The sequence below is a fragment of the Ochotona curzoniae genome, unplaced genomic scaffold, assembly GCF_017591425.1.
Source record: "Ochotona curzoniae isolate NIBS_2020 unplaced genomic scaffold, NIBS_Ocur_1.0 patch404, whole genome shotgun sequence".
Classification (NCBI taxonomy): Eukaryota; Metazoa; Chordata; class Mammalia; order Lagomorpha; family Ochotonidae; genus Ochotona; species Ochotona curzoniae.
In genome coordinates this window covers 206576-216656 of record NW_024466978.1, presented here as the reverse complement: position 1 = coordinate 216656, position 10081 = coordinate 206576, and positions in this window count along the sequence as shown.

Below are 10081 nucleotides of genomic sequence, written 5' to 3'. Positions count from 1 at the left end.
TCTTCTTTCGTTATTCTGAGTCTAGTGCTGCTGATACTGTACATTTTATGGTAGATATTCAATTTATTTTTCTCTACTATTCAAAATGCAGGTCACTTTGATGAAAAGTATCTTATGGAAAACCTAAGTCTTGCAGAAATGTGGAGAAATTTGGCTAATATTACTTAAGCAAAAGAAATGAAATATCCTTAGTGTACACACGACATATCACATAACTGGATTTCACTGTCAGTAAAAACCACTGGATCCTGGGAGATATCAGTAAAATACATTCATTGGCGGGAGGAGTGACAGGAGCAAGTCATCCTGGACGGGATGGTAACAGCCTCTGTAAGTGAATGTTGGCTAGACAGATGTTTTGAGTTTGCAAATATGCGTTGATTTGTGAAATTCATTGTGCATTTTACAAATTTTTTATTTTATAAAAACTTTAAAGAAAAGCCTCCTTTCTTCTCCTATAATCAGAGTATGCATTTGAAAACTAAGATTCAGTGCAGCTGAGTACCAGACTATGATGAGAAAAATCAAAGGAAAGCAGAGGGATGTTTGAAACCCTTGCTTTCCTTCAGTTCATGGTGCACGCCATCCGTCATTAAGTCCCACATCTGAGCTGAGCTCTGTCTTCACAGGCAGTGAAGAGCCGTAGCAAAAGAGATTAGAAAGGTATCATGTGTTTCACCAGGGAAGAAAACGATGATGTGTTTGTGGGTGAGTTGAGTCTGAAGCCCCTAGGACTGAAAATGCAACTTTTGATACAACCTTTATAATGTTTTCAACACAGAAAGCACACTTTTGAGAATTAGAGCTGCTAGTATTAGCAGGGATACTTGTTGGTTTAGTTTAATGGGACAAAATGTTTTCCTGAGCTGTTGCTCTGTCTTCTGTAAAAAATTTTGCACCAGTCAACGTGTTATTCATTTTGCAATGCACCAATACAGTTGTGAGAGGTTTTGTGGGGAGCAACCTAATTAAATTACTACCCCTTTCTGTGCATTTGCAATCCATGACATTTCTGAAACAAGACCCAGGTGTGATATTCTATTGATGTATTCAGAGCTCTGCCACACTTAAGCATCATGTAATTTCCTTGCTCCTTTGCTTTCGTTTGTCATACTATCACATTCTTTATAAATGTTTCTGTGTCTTTGAGGGTCTCCCCTACTGAAGGTTTATCTAGGAATGAAGATAAAACTAACTTGTGGATTGTCTTGGATCAGGTCTTTGTAATTCCTTCCATAGGTCTCAATGTTTCAGACCAAAGCCCCACACAACTGTAAATAAAAACAAACAAACAAACAAGCAAGCAAACAACAACAGCAACAAGAACAGGGTTCCAGAGCCATGGTCTAGCTGCTATAGTCCTCTCCTTGAACGCGCCACGATCCCATATAGATGCGGGTTCTAATCCTGACAGCCCGGCTTCCCATTCATCACCCTGCTTGTGGCCCGGGAAAGCAGTTGAGGACAACCCTAAGCCTTGGGATCCTGTATCCATGTGGGAGATCCGGATGAGCTCCTGTCTCCTGGCTCCTGGCTTTGGATCGGCGCAGTATCGGCCGTTGTAGTCACTTGGGAAGTGAATCATCAAATGGAAGATATTTCTCTCTGTCTCTCCTTCTCTCTATATATATCTGACTTTGCAATAATAATAAATAAATCTTTAAAAAACGGTGTGATTAAGTAACTCTGAGAGTCTAGAAATTAATTTTCCAGTTCATGTTTTTTACTCACCTAGATCCACTCCAGCGTATTTTATCCTCGGTTGCCAATGCCTTTTCTTCCTGGTATACTCGGTTTCCTGTTAATTTTATTATGTGTGAATTTATCACTCATTGCACAATATTTCTGTGTAGGAACATTGCTGCTTGTAAATGCCTCATTGCCAACTAGAAAAAAAATACTTTATTTCTTCAGTCCTTCAGACTGTGAACAAATGAAATAACACAACTGAGCATTTCTAAATAGTAATAGCAAATTCTCAGTACAATCTCTGTATGTTTCTGGTGATCCCGTTTTAAGCCTCAGAGAGTCACAGTATGCTAAATGTGTAATAGTAGGTCCCATCCGTGAAAAACAACAGAACTGCAGAAGAAGTTGGATTCTACTTGTGCCTTATCACTAATTAGAAAAGATTGAAAAGTAACACTTCTTTCTGGGTATGCTATTCTATTTGGAGAAATGATCCAGGCAGCTTCAAGTATATTGCACAATACCTAATAATGTCCTGATAAAATGTGCAGAATGAAGTACTACGCTGGAATGAAAGTCGTTTCACAAATAAAATGGCTCTATTGCTTTTAGGGAGTTTTTGACTTTTTAGACTCTTTACTGAGAATTCATCAGGCTGAAAATAAATGATTTTATCTGTGACATTTTAGCAATATACCAAGTGATTTTAAAGCTGCTGAAGCAAAATGAAAAATACTTAGTCTGAAGATTCCTGAATTGCAGTCTTTACTTTTTCATATCAATAAGAAATACAATTTCTATGTGTCAAGCATTTTATTTGTACTTCTATTTTGATTATGACATCTAAAATTTAAAACTTATGAATGTAATAATTAATAATATAATACATATAAAAAATCTAAAATACTAGAACACTGATGCAGTTTTTGTTTAGAGCAAGCAGGTACATAAAATAATGTTAATGAAGAGTTTATAGTAATGTGAGGAATAGTTAAAATGCAGTATTAAATTCTAAAAATGGCCAGACAAAATGGTATATATGCAATTTGAGCTCCATATCCAAGACATACATCCAACAAAGGACTAAAAAAAGACAAAGTAAATGTTAGCAGCATATTATGGTGGGATAGATATGAAGTGGTACTGTTTTATTCACGGTTTTTCTTCTTCCTTCACTTTTTAAAAAATGTATTTTTATTTTGAATTGTGTGGTGCAATTTTGTGTAGGCTGGGATCACACCCCTAACTCCCACCCCCTGTCTGATTCTTCCCATTCCGTTACAATAGTGTAATCCTTCATAAGGAATCATAATTCTGTCAGTCTCTCGTTTAAGTATGCCCCAACATTGTTAGTACAGACAATGTCAGAGAGTCTAGCATCCCATTGTCTACACATGTCCAACAATTTCATTGGGATTCCATCTTTCATCTGGATGCAGGGATGCATGTTTCATTATACCCCCATATCTGTGTATGTTAGACCCCAGTACTCCATCACTGTACATTACCGTCAGTGAGAAGCCATGAAACAAGGTCAGCAACGGGTATGAGTTAGAACAGTCGCAGAAACAACAAATTACAATGCCAAAAAAAAAAAAAAAAAGGAACCACTGAGTCCACAATATGCACATATTTCTTGGATGATATAAAGAACAACAATAGAAAACTAAAATCATTACTTTTAATGTATATGAGTGAAAAATTGCAAGTTACTTTTTTGCCATTACCCAAAGCAACACATTGTGTTATGACAGTAAATTAGGTTAAGTATTTTAGAGTTCATAAAGAATTTAGGGGTGTTCATGTCAGAGCGATGTCTCTATTTGCCTTTTCTTCTTCTAAAGCAGAAACTAAAGAGTAATGAATTGACTTTTTGTCAGCTACATCTAATTAGAGGACTTTCTCAGAAAGTTAAGGCTCAGTTTACACTTTAGTGTTTCACTCTTAGAACATGAAAATAAACACTATGTCAGAAGCCTAAAGTGTTCCTATTAGTATTTCAGTTATTTTCAGTCACTTTTAGCTAGAATCTAACCTAGACCTTGGTTTAGAAAGGGAAAGCTTAGAAGTGAATGCTGAGTAACTTCACAGAAATCTCAACTGAATTCCCCGTGTATTTTTTTTTAATGTACATAAAGGGTTTTTCTTCTACTTGATGGTTATACATAAATGCAGTATTCTCAAGAGTTTCACCTAAAGAAATCTGTACTGCTCATTAAGGATCTCTCTGAAAAGATAGAAGTCAACTAAATTATATGTACCTGGCACTTTGAGAATGGGAAAACAACGACACCTTCAGGGAAAGGTGTTTTGCCAGTGTTTAAAATGGAATAACCAAAATGAAATGACATCCCTGTGTAAAAGGGAGGGTCCTGTGAGGACTGCAAGGCTCAATTCCTGAAAGAAGAGGATGAACATTAGAAAGTCTTGTTAGAAAGAATCTCGCCATGCCTGGTATTTGGCACCAAATTGAGATTCCTCTTGGAATGGCAATAATGCATCATGTAGCATCTGAATTGAATCTTGAACATGTTCCTTATTCTGGCTTTCTGATAAAGCACGCCTGGGATGGAACAAGTGCTATGTGATGTATCTGAACCTCTGCCACCCAAATGGGAGCTACAGATAGAATTTGTACTTTGTGGATCTGTATTGGTTCAGCTCTAGCTATGTCAGCATTTGGAAATAATCATTGGCTAAAAGATCTCTCTCTCTTACATGTTTTCCCTTTGTCTTTCAAGTTGATAAAGCAATATCTAATTGAAAAATAAATAAACTGCTGAACAGATGATAACACTGATCTATCCTCAGTATTCTTTTGTAGAAGCCTTTCGTTATGGTAATAATTTTGTTATGGGTTAAGTTGATGCTAACAGATTCGGTAACATTAGATTTAATTTGAAGATTTCAGTTTCTCCTTTGGAGTTAAGATAAACTAACTTTAGGCAATCCAATCTGTCTGAGTCTAAGAATTACCTCCAAAATATTGACAATAAAGGTATAATTCAGATGATGACTTCCTGGGACATTTTGTTGCAGGACTAAGCATGCGAGTGCAGCTGACTATTGGAACATCTACTTGGTATAAGATATGTTTTATGAGAATCCACGCTGACCGTTTCCTGTCTGTTTCTAAGCTTTCCTTGTTTTTCTCTATCTATTTATTCTATTTTTTGGGGGGGGAAGGGGGGACTCCGGAGCTACCCTGATGGTCATTGCAAGAGAGGGTGGGGATCCACATATACTTGGTAGGACACAAAGATTAGTTACTCCTCACTAAGGTATTGAAGATTTCTCTGCACACCCCTCCGAAAACTGTGCCTCAATTGTGGACATATGCCTTGTTAGAGTTGTAAGCCAGCTTAGACTACCCTAAAATTCACCAAGTTCAGTAAAGTTATGTTGCAATACTATAAACTGTTAAATACAAAAATGAAAATAGATATAAGACAGCTGAACAGTACCCTATAGTCATTTTAAGGTGTATAGCAGCCAGTTGTATATAAACTCAAATTGAAATGTCAATGAAGTATTCACAGGATGTGGTTAAAAACCTGCATTTTTAACATATTTGTTACTCAATACCATGTAAATTAATGCTATAATGTTATAAATTGTTGTTGATGTTGTGTTGGGGCTTTTAATTGATCGGAATGATATTCTCCCAGTTCTACCTTCAGACCAGAGATGGTTTCCCCAAGAAACCGTTGAATTTATCTGGTTAATAAGATGCTGGACTCTATGCTTGGTGTATGCTTACAATGAAAGAATCTTGCCTGGATTTGAACTGAAATACTGCAACAAGGTGGAGGAATCCACCATAGGGGGAGGGTACGGGAAGGGGTGGGGAGAATCCCAAAGCCTATGAAACTATGTCACATAATGCAACGTAATTAATAAAAATAAATAAGTAAGTAAAATATATAATATATTAGAAAAAAGAAATCATATTATATAATATTTCATCCTGCTTTTTAAATTTATCTTAAATATTTTCTATAATGTTTTCATTTTCATGAGTTGCATCACGTTAAACTATTTTTCATAAATACTGTTTTCTACTGAGTAAACCCACAGTTTCCACTACAAATAACCACAGTACTTTATAATTTTTCAATAAATCACATGCACTAATAGGCTTCTGAAATATTTTAACATTTAACAATGGTAAATAAACAATTTTTATTTGAAAAAGGTATGTTTTATGATTACATAGTACATGCTACATGCTGTATATATCTTGATTAGCTATCTTAGTCTAATTGATTAGATGGAAAGTGCAATTGACTTTTAAGTAATGACCTCTAAGTAAGTCATTTACAGATTGGTTTTTCATAAAGTATCAAAGAACTTGTCTAGAAGAGTAAAAAGATATTGAGAAGAAAAAATACCACATTATTTCATTTATTGTATGACTAAGCACAGTTTCCCCAGCATTTTTTTCTAATTAATATCTTTGTTTCTCTTGAAATTAGTACGATGAGCTTAGCATGAAGACAGACTCATTTTCCCAGAGTGATAATAACCTAGTGGCTAAATCCTTTCTTGCAGCTGCAGGGATCACTTATGGGTACTGATTCCTGTCCCAGGGCTCCACTTCCCATCCAGCTCTCTGCTTGTGGCCTGGGAAGCAGTAGAGGATGTCCCACAGCCTTGGGACCCTGCACACAGGTCGGAGAGCCATAGGGAACTCCTGGCTCCTGGCTTGGGATCAGCTCAGTTCCAACCGTTGAGGCCACTTGGGGAGTGAACTAGCAGACAGAAGATGTTCTTTTCAAACACATCTACGTTTTCACAAAGCTACTTGCTTTTCAAGTCCAAAATTTATCAGAAATGGCCAGGATAATTTGTTTATTAATTACTGTGGTAATTTATCAAATAAGTCAACTTTTTCCAAAAATGATTAATAAGATGAACAGACAGCTTCTATTATACATATTTATTTAATTCTAGAGACGACCATATGGCCCATATGGTCCACACCAAATTTAGAAAGTGATATATGGCAAATTCATTAAACTAAACAGGCTACTCTCTGTGAGCACTAAATTATTTGCCTGGTAACTAGAAACAGATCGGGGGAGGGGGTTCTAATAAGTAATAGAAAGCTCCTGAAATGAAGGGGCTTATAGTTGGCTGTAGTGTCAAAGCTTTTAGCATAGCCTTGAGAATTATGGCAGTATCTGATTGTGTCTAACCCGACATAAGCTCTATTGTCAAATAGTGAATACCCATAATATATTCTAAATAAATCTTGTAGTTTCAAAAGACAGTTATCTTGGAGGTAGTAGCTATCAGTGTAATGATATAAATCATATTATATTTTCAATCATCTTTATGGCTTTTTGGTCACTAGCTAATATTTACGAGTATATGAAGTTGTGGTCCATTCATTGAAAAAAAGAAAAGCAACATAAAATTTTGGATCCACAAAAGACTTCACTGTATCTTTCCATTTTCTTTGTTATATAATGCAAACTATACTCATCCTTTCTGATTGCTAAAGGCTACATAATTGTCTTCATTATTCTATTTTTAATAAAAGAACTCTTATAAATACAAAATGTATCTGAATGCCTTCAATTTTATAGAATGTTCTTATCTATGAAAATGATTGTTTTTGTGATGTTATATATAATTTTTCACATATGATTCATATTCCAACTTCATGGAGCTCCTTGGGTATCTTCTGTAAAATGATTATGACAGTATCAAAACATTTATATTTTATTCATCCTTGAGTTTACCAGAGCTTCTAAAATGTAACCTCCAGAGCAGATGTTAAAAACTAAGGCCTTGCCTCAATTTCAAATAATAGAATGACTGTCAATGGATTATGTTAGAGAAACAAAATCTGTCTCTATTCTTGTGACATTATGATGTCAGGGTAATCTTTTTCCATTCATTCTGCAACATTTTGTCATTCTTTGTCTCTCCTTGAATTATGTGTAAGGAAGAAATATTCTTGGCCTACAGCTATTTTCATATGCCCCACGCTCAGCCACACTTAGCAAACTGCCATACACAGATGAGGTTCATTAATTTAGCCGTGAATGAACTAGACAACTATTTATATGGGAAGATTACTTTTCAAATAACTTCCACAGCAGATTTTTACAAACGTAGTTTTGGAAGCTTTAGATATCAATTTCAGACTTGGAGAAAAAGTACTAAAATCTTATTTATGAAACATTATAAAGTTATTACAGAGCAACAATAGAGTTGGTCATTTACGGAGCCAGTGAGTAGTTATATATCTAGATTAGCCTCGAACAGAGCTCTGCAGTGGCACTCTACTGACACTGATCCTATGAAAAAGCTATCTCTTTTTCCATTCCTTGCCATTCCAGAAACCATTATGGACTAATAATAAAGTTCCCAAGGTGTTTGGAAAGAATACCCAGTGCTGGTAACTCACAAATAAGATTATTCTTTGTGTTTTTTTTCAATCCTTCATGGAGAAAAACTTAAACAACATAAGTCATGTTAATATAATTAAGAAACTGCGTGATTCTTACATTTTGAAATCCAAAGAAACAATTTTTGACATTTCTGGGAAGACAAATTGGATAGATTTTTTCTCATGTAACAGATGCAATGGATGCATGCCGTAATTCACAATATGTTGACTTTCCATTATTGTAACCAATTTTTGAAATGTGTTTGTTTATTGAAGATATTGATTTTCTAAAATATACAGACTAATTTGAATGTATTTGTCATGTTAAAATGCTGTTTTGAAGTACATGCTCATTGTAAAATGGCAAAAGCTAAGTTAATACTTAGGATTTCTGTGATGAAAATAATTTTTAAGAATGTGACATATTGTCAAAAGATATGTGATTATAATTAGGGAGTGTAAGTTCAAAATATCCACTAGCCAACATAGTAACAACAGCTAGTGACAACAATGTATTCAACAATTGGTTTTGATATATCTTCTGTGCATTACAGCAACAAAAATTTAGATATATTTGAGTTGCAAATCTAAAATGAAATGGCCCCTGATTTCAAGTAACTTACAACCTATGGTTAATTGTCCACATCAAAAGATGAAGAGATAGTCAACTATGTAGTTTTCCTTTAGCAGTAGTAAAGGCAAATAGGATAATGATGGTGTGGTGCAATGTTAAGATCAAAAGTGTAAGGCAGAGCCAGCACGATGACTCAGTTGGGTAATCTCCAGCCTGTAAGCATTGACATCCCATTTGGGCACCTGGTTGTATCCTAGATACTCCACTTCCCGTGTAGCTCCCTGCTTATGGCCTGGGGAAGCAGCAGAGATGGCTCAAAATCTTGGGACCCTGTATACATGTGAGAGACCCATAGGGAACGCTTGTCCTGATTTCAGATCTGCTCTGTCCAATGTGGCCATTTGGGGAGTGAACCAGTAGATGGAGGATCTTTCTTTCTGCATTGCCTTCTCTCTGTAACTCTGCTTTTCCAATACAAAATAAAAAGAAGTATAAGAGAATTATTTAAGTCATTATTTCAGATTGAATATTTCATACAAAGTTCTTTGGAAGTGGTAAGGGGTCTTAAACTAAAGATGCTTGCAAGATGGCTTCTTGCTTTCCTCTTTTGTGAATTTAATACATGGTGCTTGCTATTTCAAGCTGTGTTGTGCCAGTCATAACAGAACATAGTAAAAGAAATAGCAAGTGTGTATCCTCAGGAGTTTTATTGTCCAACATTCTTAGAATATGGGGTAGCCATAAAAGAAAAATAAATCTTAATGGAAGTGTCCAAGAAACTACAAAGTAAAGAGCATCACCATTGAGGGGATAATGGTTAGAAATATTCACAAGGGCAGTTTATAAATACTCAGGCCTTCAAAGACAAATGAAAGAAATAATTGAGGTCCTGGGAAGATGAAGAGTTGGAATAAATGTCTTCTATATCTCTCCTACTATATCATATACAATACAATTTTTATTATCACCTAAAAAGTGGAAGAAAGAAAACGAAAAAGTTAAGGGAACTCAAGGCCCAAATAAAATGGTGTCATGTATACTCACTGTTTTCTTTTTATCCCATTTATTCAAATTGAAGGCAAAGAAACTGGAAACTCAAAAACATCAATAGGTGCCTACAAAAAATAGGTCACCAAAAAATATACTAAGAAGTCAAAATGTTTAAGACACTAAGTGATGCATTTCAATAAAATATTATGGAGAATCAATAGTCCTTCAATTTGACTCACTAGAGTTTCAAAGGGAATCCCTGAGTTAACCTGATGCTAAACTATTGTCCTTGATTCACCAATCCAGGTATTATCAGAGAAGATTGGTAGAGAATCAACATGTTCTGCCCCATCCCCTAGTCTGTTTCTTAAAGGAAGCCCAGTGAAATCAAGACCCTTTCCCACAATCCAGCGATAACATTATGTTGC